General features: G+C 47.9%; 1 pseudogene; it reads left to right on the forward strand.

Moving 5' to 3' along the window:
* The first annotated feature begins 10,944 nt into the window (after nt 1-10,944).
* Nucleotides 10,945-12,180, forward strand: LOC116468123 (eukaryotic initiation factor 4A-II-like; annotated as a pseudogene).
* The last annotated feature ends 243 nt before the right edge of the window (nt 12,181-12,423 follow it).

Consider the following 12,423-nt stretch of genomic DNA (forward strand, 5'->3'; position numbering starts at 1 on the left):
CATGGTGGTGCACGCCTGTAGTCTCAGCTGTGCAGGAGGCTGAGGCAGGAGAATCGCTTGAACCTGGGAGGCGGAGGTTGCGGTGAGCCGCAATCAAGCCACTGCGCTCCAGCCTGGGCAACAGAGCTAGACTCCATCTCAAATAATAATAATAATAATAATAAAATAAATAAATAAATAAATAGAGCCCCAATCATAGGTGGTATGGACTGTAGCATGGACTAAACAATGTGGTATATGGTGTGAACAATCAACATAGTTTCCAAAGCCTGTTACGTGGCTACTGAACCATTAATATCATACTTCTCAATAATCCGCCAATAAAGAGGATCAAAATAGTTAGTTTTTACTTGGAATGAACAACATTCATCAAACTCACTGTCTTGCCCTAGAACCTCTACTTTCTGTCACAACATAGCCTACCAGGGTCTTGATCTTCTTGGCATCTGCAGAATGTCACATCAGCCCACTGTTTGAGGATGTCATGTTAACTGGACCTGGTGAGCGGGAAGTTGCAAGTCCTCTGGCTGCCTTGGTGAGACGTATGCATCAGAGTGTAGCAGGTACACTGTAAATATTAAGAAATCCAGGCCGGGTGCGGTGGCTCACTCTTGTAATCCCAGCACTTTGGGAGGCCAAGGAGGGCAGATCACCTGAGGTCAGGAGTTCGCGACCAGCCTGACCAACATGGAGAAACCCCGTCTCTACTAAAAATACAAAATTAGCCGGGCGTGGTGGCACATGCCTATAATCCCAGCTACTCAGGAGGCTGAGGCAGGAGGATCCCTTGAGCCTAGGAGGTGGAGGCTGCAATGTGCCATGATTGTACCACTTCCCTCCAGCCTGGGTGACAGAGCTGGACCCTGTATTGAAAAAAGAAAAGAAAATTCACTACATGTTAAAGTTTTTAAAAGATGAAATGGTCTGAGACATGATGAAACATTCTAGCGTAAAGAACATATCATTGCACCTTGCCCTCCCTACCACTGAGAAAGAGGCAGAGCATTTGGAAGTCCTCTTTGAATTTTGGAGGCATCATGTGCTACACTTAGAAATTTTGCTTCAACCCATTTATCAGATGACTTCCAATTCTGAGTGGCGCCCAGAGCACGACACAGTTTTGCATCGAGTCGAGGTCCTGGTGCCCCTCCTCCCCTCACTGCTGGAGGTTTCTTAGCTGCAGTTCATGCCCTCCACCTGGTTCCCCATGACTCCTTTCTCAGCCCATTGCCATCTGGCCTTACAAAGTCATGTGTTGTTGTTGTTTTTTCCTGCTGTTGCCTCCTCACTCCTCCAGACATGATCTGAGACCACCCCAGCCAGCTCTCTCTTTCACATGGCCCACACTCTGGCCACAGAAAGCAGTCATGCATCTTTGCCCTGGCAAGCTTGAGGTGATAGTTAATTTTATGTGTCAATCTGACTGCACCATGGGGTGTGCATATTAAACACTATTTCTGGTGTGTCTGTGAGGGTGTTCAGGATGGGACGGACATTTGAATTGGTGGCTCAGAAAAGTCGATTGCTCTCCATCCAATTCGTTAGGGGCCTCAGCGAACCACAAGGGGAGGGTGGGGGAACTCACCCATTTTTTTGGTCCTGCCTCACTGTTTGAGCTGGGACACAGGTTTCCTCTTGCCCTTGGGCTGGAATTTACACCACTGGCTTCCCTTGTTCTCAGGCCCTTGGACTTGGACTGGAATTACAGCCATGGTTTTCCTGGGTCTTGAGTTTTCAGATGGCAGATTGTGACACTTTTTACCTTCATGCTCACGCAAGCCAGTTCCTCATAATCTCTCTCTTCTCTCTTTGTGTGTGTGTGTGTGTGTCTACAATATGTGCCATATAACAAGGTTTTGTTCAACAACAGACCGCATATATGACGACAGTCCCCTAAGATTATAATGGAGCTGAAAAATTCCTATCACCTGGTGATGCGGCAGCCACCATAACATCTTAGCACAGCCCATTGCTCATGTGTTTGCAGTGGTGCTGGTGTAAACACACCTGCTGTGCTGCCAGTCATATAAAAGTCTAGCATACAATTACATAAGGTATGGCACAGTGGCACACGCCTGTAATCCCAGCACTTTGGGGGGCCGAGGCAGGTGGATCTCCTGAGGTCAGGAGCTTGAGACCAGGCAGACTAACATGGTGAAATCCCATCTCTACTAAAAGTACAAAAATTAGCTGGGCATGGTGGAGCACGCCTGCAATCCTAGCTACTTGGGAGGCTAAGGCACGAGAATCACTTTAGCCCAGAAGGCAGAGGTTGCAGTGAGCCGAGATTGCACCACTACACTCCAGCCTGGGTGACAGAGCAGGACTCTGTCAAAAATAAAATAAAATAAAGTAAAATAAAATAAATACAATATGTAAGGTACATAATACTTGATAATGGTAATATATGACTATGTTCCTGGTTTATGTCTTTACTTTTATACTTTTAATCATTATTTTAGAGTATACTCCTCCAACTTATTAAAAAAAAGTTAACTCTAAATCAGCCTTAGGCAGGTCCTTCAGGAGGTATCCAGAAGAAGGCATTGTTATCCCAGGAGATGACATGCATGTTACTGTCCCTGAATACTCCCAGTGGGACAATATGTGGAGGTGGAAGACAGTGATGATGATTCTGACCCTGTGTAGGGACAGGCTAATGTGTGCGTTTGTGTCTTAGGTTTTTTTTCTTTTTTCTTTTTTTTTAAGACAAGGTCTCACTATGTTGCCCAGGCTTGTCTCAAACTCCTGAGCTCAAGTGATCCTCCCTCTTCAGCGTCCTGAAGCTCAGATTACAGATACACACCACCATGTCCAGCTTGTGTCCTAGCTTTTATCAAGAAAGTTTGAAAAGTTTAAAAGAATTAACATTTTTGAAAATAGAAAAATAAGCTTTCAGAATAAGGATATAAAGAAAGAAAACATTTTTGTACAGATGTGCAATGGGTTTGTGTTTTATTTACTTATTCACTTTTTTTTCAGTTGCCCCAGAACTGAGCAGGTATGTATTCATTTATTTTTTGAGACAGGGTCTCACTGTGTTTCTCATGCCGGAGTGCAGTGGTGTGGAGACAGCAGTTCAGCAGGACTGATTTTGCAAAGTAGAGGTCACAAAGACCCCAATGCAGTCAAAAAGCGGCCCAAGCCCACCAAAGCCAAGACGGTGTGGAAAGAAACCTCTGGTCACCCTCACTGCTCATTATACAATAATTATAATGTATTAGCATGCTAAGAGACACTCCCACCAGTGCCTTGACAGTTTAAAATGCCATGGCAATGTCAGGAAGTTACCCTATACTGTCTAAAAGGGGGAGGAACCCTCAGTTCCAGGAATTGCCCACCTTCTTCCCAGGAAACTCACGAATAATCCATTCCCTGTTTAGAATATGGTCAAGAAGTAACCGTAGAAATAGCTGACCAGCAGCCCTCAGGCTTCTCTGCCTACGGAGTAGCTACCCGTTCCTTTACTTTCTTAATGAACCTGCTTTCGCTTTACTCTGTTGGCTCACTCTTGAATTCCTTCCTATGTGAAGCCAAGAACCTACTGTGGCCTTCCAGGCTGAACCCCAATTTTGGGTTCGCTCTGTGACAGCACAACCAAGGCTCACTGCAGCCTTGACTGTCCAGGTTCAAGCCATTCTCCCACCTCAGCCTCCCGAGTAGCTGGGACTACAGGCATGCACCACCACACCTAGCTAATTTTTAAATATTTGTGGAGATGAGGTTTCACCATGTTGCCCAGGCCGGTCCCAAACTCCTATGTTTAAGGAGTCTTCCTGCCTCGGCCTTCCAAAGTGCCGGGATTATAGGCATGTGCCACTGTGCCTCATGGGTTTATGTTTTAAACTATTATTACAAGAGTCACAAAGTTTAAAAAATGGCAGTGTGCAGTGTCTCACACCTGTAATCTCAGCACTTTGGGAGGCTGAGGTGGGAAAGATTGCTTGATCCCAGGAGTTCAAAACCAGCCTGAGCAACATAGGGAGATCACTGTCTCTATAAAAACAAAAACAATAACTAGTCGGGCATGGTAGTGTGCGCCTATAGTCCCAGCTACTTGGGAAGCTGAGGCACAAGAGTTGCTTTAGCCCAGGAGGTCGAGGCTGCAGTGAGCCATGACCATGCCACTGTACAGCAGCCTGGGTGACAAAGCAAGACTCTATTTCTAAAAATTTAAATTTAAATTTAAAAGATGTTGTGGTAAGCTAAGGTTAATTTATTATTATTATTGTTGCTGTTGTTGCTATTTTGAGACATGATCTCACTCTGGCACTTAGGCTGGAGTGCAGTGGCGCAATCACAGCTTACTGCAGCTTTGACCTCCCTGGCTTAAGATATCCTCCCTCCTCAACCTCCTGAGTGGTTGAAGCTACAGGCATGCCCCACCAAGCATAGCTAATTTTTTAGTTTTGTTTTTTTTATTTGTAGAGACAGGGTCTCCCTACATTGCCCGGGCTGTGTTGAACTCTTGTAATCCTCAAGTAATCCTCTTGCCTCGGCCTCCCAAAGTGCTGGGATTATAGGTATAAGCCACCACACATGGCCTAGGCTTGAATTTTAGTGGTTTCATTTAAATGTTCTGCTGCAATGTATTTATTCAATCCCCTGTTGTTGGATATTTAGATTGTTCCCAACTTTTCACTATTAGAATAACAGTACAGGGCCGGGTGCTCACGCCTGTAATCCCAGCACTTTGAGAGGCTGAGGTGGGCAGATCACTTGAGGCCAGGACTTGGAGTCCAGCCTGGCCAAGATGGGGTAACTCTGTGTCTAGTAAAAATACAAAAATTAGCCAGGCATGGTGGCACGTGCCTGTAATCCCAGCTACTGGGGAGGTTGGGGCATGAGAATCGCTTGAACCCATGAGGTGGAGGTTGCAGTGAGCCGAGATTGCACCACTGCACTCCAGCCTGAGCGACAGAGCAAGACTGTGTCTCAAAAAAAATACAAAACAACGACCCGCTCAAAAATAAATAAATAACGGTACAATTAAGAGCATTTGGATACCCATTGTCCAGTTTCCTTACAGAGACACAGTACTCATCCCTTTCCAATCAGTAGCGTGCTCTGTGTGACTAGGGCAACCAAGCCTGGAAATACAAGTCGGCCTTGAACACCAGGACTACTCCTGGTGCGCAGCATCCTGGACAAATGCACACAGCTTGTTCTAATACAAATATGTACACAACTTGTTTTTAAAATGTATTGCAACATGCATAGGCCCACATGATGTATATAGATTTATTGATAAATTATGATGGATTTAGAATAATAGAGAGATAAGAGGGACTTCTGTATTTAATCATCCAGCCAATGCACATGAAGGTTCTCTGTAGTGTCCAGGCGCCATCTCTTCTTGCTCTTTACTGTCAAGTGCCTCTCCCAGCTAAGGTCATATCTCCAGGAGGAAAAGGTAGCAAAGCTATCAGCACTGCCCATGCTGTGGCTCTCAGGAACCCGTTTGTGCTGCAGCAGCGTTGACCTTCCTGTCTCTGCAGCTGTCTGGGACTTATACCCTGCTGGTGGCATCCCCTCTCGTGAGGTTGCAGCATCGCTTGCTGTCGTGCAAGCTGGCTTCTGCTGATGCTCTCAAAGCTGCTTCTGAACTTCCTTGATTATCACCAATGCCAGTCCTACCTGCAGGATGCAGGAGAATACAAAGGCTGGTGCCTCTTCTGGTCATTGTAAATTCACCACTTGGGATTTTATAGCGTGAAGGTAGAAGAGAATCTTCCATCCATGTCTTTTGAACTCTTTAGCATAATCACTGCAGTCTTAGAAGGTGATCTCTCTCAAGGTTGAGCCCACCCTGGTGTCCACACCCTGCCACAGTGCGGTGGGGGGTAGCAAGGAGCCTACACCTTCCCAGCAAGCCAGAAGCTCATCCTGAAGGAATTGAGCCTGACCAGGTAAAATGAGAGACGGTCACATTGACTGGAAGCAAGAGAGGACAACTGCAGGTCCCATTAGCAGTGGATAGCAAAGGTCATGCAAGTCCTCAGAGGACACAGCATGCGGCCTGCAGAGGGGCTGAAGCCACCCCTTTGGGTGCCAGAGGCAGGGGCATAGGGTATAGGACACTGCGGCCACCCCCGCCGCCCTCAGGTGCTGTGGCCTATGGGCAGCATCGCACCCAGATGGGCCACGCTGGTCCACACACATTCCTGTCAGTAACTCAGTGCTCCGAGCTGGCCATGAACCTGAGGCAATCAAGAGTCACCAAAGCCAGTGTGTCGGTGACACTCTGGTGGCCCGGCCGCTTGAGATTCCAGGGGAGAGGCACTGTGTCAGTAAGAGCTTGCAAGGACTCACTGCCCTCCGGGAACTGGCCATGGACAGGGAGTCTTCCCCACGCTCTTCCCACCCCTCCAGCCCTGGCCAGTACTTTGGGCTGTGGATCTGCACTCACGGTGGGAAGTAGAGGGTCAGAGTGTGCTCTGAAGGAGAGAAATGGGTACAGAAACCCCTGAGAGTCCTGGTCTGGGCCTGGGGTGCTCACCCAGTCGGCCAGACCCAGTGGGGGCTTGGAACATGTTACGAAGGTGGCACAAAGCAGGCTTCTGAGGCACAGCGCCTGCCTCTAAAGGCTGAGTCCCACCCGCAGCAGTCGCTAAAGGGGGACTTTTTCGGTCTATTCACTCAAGCAAGGGGTTGTTCTTATTACCACTGTTGGGGGTGGGGAGCAAATGTGGAAAGCCTTGTGCCTTCCAGCCAGGGGTACCCCAGCACTCTGTTTAGCCAGACTGTTAGTAAATGTACAGTAATGGTTTATAGAATAAAGAAAGAGAAGTTCGGGAACACATCGTTCTCATCCACTAAAAATAACTTTGAATGCTTATTTTTTTTTTTAGTAATACTCTTTTAGCTGTAGATTTGCTTCACAGGCTCTTGAATCCTTTACTCTCTCCGGCTAAGCTCTGAGACTAACTTTTAAAATGTTGTTGTAAGGAAGGCTAATGTTTTCACAGGGCTTGCCAAAATAGATAGGGATGACTTTTTAAAATAACAGTTCCAGGAAACACGCAATGACTTTTTTTAAACAAAGGATTCAGAATCTGGATTGTGGAAAATGCTGTACTGATGCTTCCTACGACATTTTTGGGGATCTTTTAAAATGAAAGTAATGATTTAATTAACAAAAACATGTGGCTTAAGGGACTGTTTGTGGGGCACTTTGGATTGTTTAAAGCTAATTTTTCAGCTGAGCGTGGTGGCTCACGCCTGTAATCCCAGCACTTTGGGAGGCCGAGGCCGGCGGATCACCTGAGGTCAGGAGTTCGAGAACAACCTGACCAATATGGTGAAACCCTGTCTCTACTAAAAATACCAATATTAGCCAGACGTGGTGAGGGGCTCCTGTAGTCCCAGCTACTCGGGAGGCTGAGACTCGGAGGTGGAGGTTGCAGGGAGCCGAGATCGTGCCACTGCACTCCAGCCTGGGCGACAGAGAAAGACTCCGTCTCAAAATAAAATAAAATAAAATAAACCTGATTTTTTATCTTTTACAAGCGGGAAAGAAATTTTCCATACACATAAGTTCACTTATGTGAGTGAACAGTGATTGTTTCTTTATTACATGGATTTTTAAACTTGCTCAAATTTTAAGTATTTACCCATCCTGGGTTTTTAGACTCTAGCATCAGCTTTCAGATGAAAACTTTATGCAAGCAGTTTTGCCTTTCTAATGTTTTTCCAAGGAAGAAAGAAGAGAAGGAGACGGAAAGAAGGAAGGAAGGATGGAAGGAAGGATGGAAGGAAGGAAGGAAGGAAGGAAGGAAGCAGGGAGGGAGGGAGGGAGGGAGGGAAGCAAAGAAGAAGAGAGGAAGGGAGAGAAAGAAAATAGAAACTTCTGGATTCATAATTACGGACCACCTAGCTAACCATATCCACTTTGTGTCTATGTTTAAAGGACAGGACAAACAAGATGGTGCTTTCAGCCTCAATTCTCAGTGACACCGCCTTGCAAAGACTACTTGTATGTTACTCTCTGCTTTACATGGCTAGGTTGTTTGAGGGCAGGAGTTGGTGAGAATTAGTTTGGAAAACTGACTTCTCTCATTCAGACATAGCTTTTCTGGAGCAGAGTTTTTCAGAACATTTACTGGCAGCATAACATAGATGATGTCACAGAAGTAATTCCCGCACTGCCAAGCTGCTTAATTCCCCTGTTAAACGCTGCCCTGATGTCAGCGGCCCACGCCAGGAAGACTGCCAGAGCTGTGCTACATTCACAAAGACTCCTTACCACCCCCAGGAAAGCCACCCTTTTCACTAACATTAATTTCAAATAATGTTATATTTTTCTAATCAATATTTGATTTACTTGAGATTTGAAATTTTAACTAAAACTTTTAGAAGTTAATTCATTTCAAATGATAGAGCCTGATCTCATGACACCAATGTCATCTATAGTGGGGCTGGGAAAAGACATGAAGTTGTGGTTTTCATATGTTTGCCACATAGAAACATATAAAAGGCGAGGTAGCACTGAAAAATACAGAAGAATCAAGAATGTTAGCATTTTTTAGAAATGCATATTCCCCGCCCTCAGAAAGATGTTTTAAAAAGATATCTAATTCCCATATATATATATATATATATATATGGACGGGGTCTCTTCTATCACCCAGGCTGAGTGCAGTGGGGGATCTCGGCCAGCACCGCCTCCGGTTCAGCCTTCCCCTGCCTCACCTCAAAGTAGTGGGACTACAGGCCCCCACCACCCCGGAATTTTTTTTGTATTTTATAGTAGACAGGGTTTCACCTGTTACCAGGATGGTCTCGCTCTCCTGACCTCAAGTGATCCCCGCCTCAGCCTCCCAAAGTGTTGGGATTACAGGCGTAAGCCACCACACCCGGCCAATACTATTTTTTAATTCTAGCTAATATATACAAATTTAATAAATTTTAAAAGTCCACCAAATTTGGGGGAAATTGCCTTTACAGTATTGAATCTTCCTTTCCACTTGTTCAAATCATTTGTGCATAGTGCAGTGCTTATAGAACTCTCCACATATGAATTCTGCGTAATTTTTCTTAATAATAACAGCGAATACGAATTGAACTCTTACTATGTCAGAAACTGTTTTAAGTACTTTAAGTGTATTAACATTTTAATCCACAACCCTACAGATAGTTCCATTGATTAATATTATTCCTACGTAAGAGCCCGCGCTGCTCAGCAGACTGGGAGGCCCGGCGTCCCCGGGCGAACGGAGGCTACAGGTTGGGGGAGGCCAGGTGGGGCCCAGCGAGTGGGCGGGAGCGCAAGTGGGCCCGCGCCGCCCTCCTGCTGGGTCTGGCCGCCTCCCAGGCTGCCGGCGCCGCGTGGCTCGCCCCCGGGACTTGCCAGAAGCGAGTGGGGCCGGACTGGCTCTTCACCACGCTCCACTGCATCGGCAAGGGCTGGTTCTGGGAGGGTCGCAAGGGCATCGACCCCCGCACCAAGGAGGTGGTGGCCATCAGGGCAGTGGACCCGGAGGAGGCCGAAGACGCCCAGCAGGAGATCCCTGCCACAGCTGTGCTGTGGGTTCCCCCCAGAGGGCCAGAGCGGCGGCAGCGCGCAAGACTTGCAGAACTTGCAGAACTCGAGCCCCCTGGAGGAGACCTGCCCGCCACGGTCCTGGGGAGGTTCCGGAGGGCCTCGGTTGTCTGCACTCCCAACGCCAAGAAACCCCTGAGACGCGAAGCCGCCAGCGTGCTGCCCTCAGAGCAGGGCGACGCAAAGCTAGCGGACCCCGGGGTGGCGGGGCAGCCCACAGACACGCAGGTCGACCGGAACAGTTCTTGGCAGCCTCTTCTGGAGGGCGTCTGAGGTCGTCAGCAGCGGCCTACGGCTTCAAGGCAGGCTTCTGGCCCCTGGGGATCACGGCTATCGGACTAGCCAAGGAGGAGCCTTCGCACTCCGACCTGCAACGCGTGCGCGCCCAGTTCCTGATCCCCAAGAACAGCCCGTCTGCACTGGAGGACCGCGGCAAGCCCTTGGAGGAGCTGGCAGGCCTGGCCCGACGAGGACCTCGTGTCCTGACACTGTCAAGGAGCTCCGGGAGCGCAAGGCGACCGCGCGCTCCGCCAACACCCCTTCTTCCGGGGTTCATGGGCGCAGCCGGCGCGAGAAGTCCCAGGGGCACGGCGAGGAGCCCAGCTCCTAGGATCCCGACATCGCCAGCGCGGCAGAGGACGCGGATCAGGCCTCCCCCCACCCCGGCGTCCCTCCTCAATCTGGCCGAGTCCACGCAGCAAGCTGTACTGGAGGACAGCCCTGCACGGCTCGCAGAAGGCCGCGGAGCCCGTCGAGAGGCCCCGTGTTCGTCCATGCTGGGCAGAACGCCTTCCGGGAGCACAGAGAGAAGCGCAGGCAGAGCGGCGGCCGCAAGACCCGCCTTGGAGCTCCACGAGCCGGTGCTGCACACGGCAGAATCACCTTGACGTGGGCCCGCGGAGCCGGGGACAGAGAGAGTCTGAGCTCTCTAACAGTGGTGCTGACTTGGAAGGTGCCTCGTGTGCGTTGGGCCTGCAGGCCACGTCTCCTCCCACCCCTGCGCTGTGCTGTCCTGCACGCGGGGATGCGGGTCCCTGCGACCATCTCCCCTCCCCTCCCGGCCCCGCTGCAGCCACACCAGGCAGCGGAGCTCGACCCCTCTGCAGGCCCGCGCGGCCCAGTGGCTGCTCAGACTAAGGAGCACAGCAACTATCGGGCAGCTCTGCCTCCTCCTTCCACGGGTCATTGGGGAGGCGACAGGGCAGCCCCCAGAGGAGCGCCCCGGCCGGGCCTTCTTCTCCTGCCCCGGCCTGCTTGTGCTCTCGGCCCGTGATAGCCATAGATTTGCCTTGTGGTGTTGGATCAGGAACTGTGTCTGCTCTTAAGTGCTTGTGTCATCCAGAATGTTTTGTTTTTTAAGAAAATTGGGCCTTTCAGTTGGGTGTTGAGTGGTTTTCCAGATCATGTCTGATGGATCCTCGGATTATAACAGAGAACATGGCGGCCCAGAGGGAATGGACCCAGATGGTGTCATCTAGAGCAACTGGGATGAGATTGTTGATAACTTTGATGATATGAACTTAAAGGAGTCTCTTCTTCGGGGCATCTATGCTTATGGTTTTGAGAAGCCTTCAGCTATTCGACAGAGAGCTATTATTTTCTGCATTAAAGATCCAAAAAGTAATTCCGGCACCTGGAGACTCTATGGGAGCCTGCATCGTCTTGCTTGCATTGGTGGAACAAAAATGTTCGAAATGAAACGCAAAAACTGCAGACCGAAGCATCACATACTGTTGTTGGTACACCAGGGAGAGTGTTTGCGTTGTTAAACAGAAGATATTTTCTCCAAAATGGATCAAAACCTTTGTTTTGGTTGAAGCAGATGAAATGTTGAACCAAGGGTTTAAGAATCAAATAATGAGATTTTCCAAAAATTAAATACAAGTATTCAGGTTGTGTTGCTTTCTGCCACAGTGCCAACTGATCTGTTGGAAGTGACCAAAAAATTCATGGGAGATCCAATTTGAATTCTGGTGAAAAAGGAAGAATTGAACCTTGAAGGAATCCGTTTTATATTAATATTGAGAGAGAGTAATGGAAGTTGGATACACTTTGTGAGTTGTACGAGACACTGACCATTACACAGGCTGTTATTTTTCTCAATACAAAGCACACTGTCAACTGGCTGACTGAGAAAATGCATGCCGCGGACCTCACAGTTTCTGCTCTGCGTGGTGACATGGACGAGAAGGAGAGAGATGTTATCATGAGGGAATTCCAACCAGGGTCAAACCGTGTTCTGATCACTACTGACTTGTTGGTTTATGGGACTGATGTGCAATAAGTGTCTTTGGTTATAAGCTATGATCCACCTTCCAGTTGTGAAAATGACATTTGCAGAATTGGCAGAGGTGGTTGATTTAGGAAGAAAGGTGTGGCTACAAAATTTGTTACTGAAGAAGACAGGAGGATTCTTGTTGACACTGACACTTTCTACGTACTACAGTGGAGGAAATGCCCATGAATGTGGCTGACCTTATTTAATTCCTGGGATGAGATAGTTCTGGATGCAGTGCTCAATGTTGTTGAATGAGTGATCACAACCTGCATTATGCCTCTTTCTTTGGGAATATTTGAATCTTGTCTCAATGCTCATAATGGGCCAGAAATACAGATTTTGATAGCAAAGCAACATTAGTCGTGAGGTCTTGTGAGGAAAGTCATTGGCTTTATCCTCTTTAGAGTTAGACTGTTGGGGTGGGTATAAAAGATGGGATTTGTAAAATCTTCCTTCTTTAGTAATTTATTTCTTAGTTCTGTAGAAATGGTTGTATTCAATGTTCTCTATCATTTAATAATATACTTGTGGACTAAAAGATATAAGTGCTGTATAAAATCAGCTATGTTAAATGACCATATCTGTCTTTACTGCGTTTGTCATC

This window comes from Hylobates moloch, unplaced genomic scaffold, assembly GCF_009828535.3.
Source record: "Hylobates moloch isolate HMO894 unplaced genomic scaffold, HMol_V3 SCAFFOLD_5, whole genome shotgun sequence".
Taxonomy (NCBI): Eukaryota; Metazoa; Chordata; class Mammalia; order Primates; family Hylobatidae; genus Hylobates; species Hylobates moloch.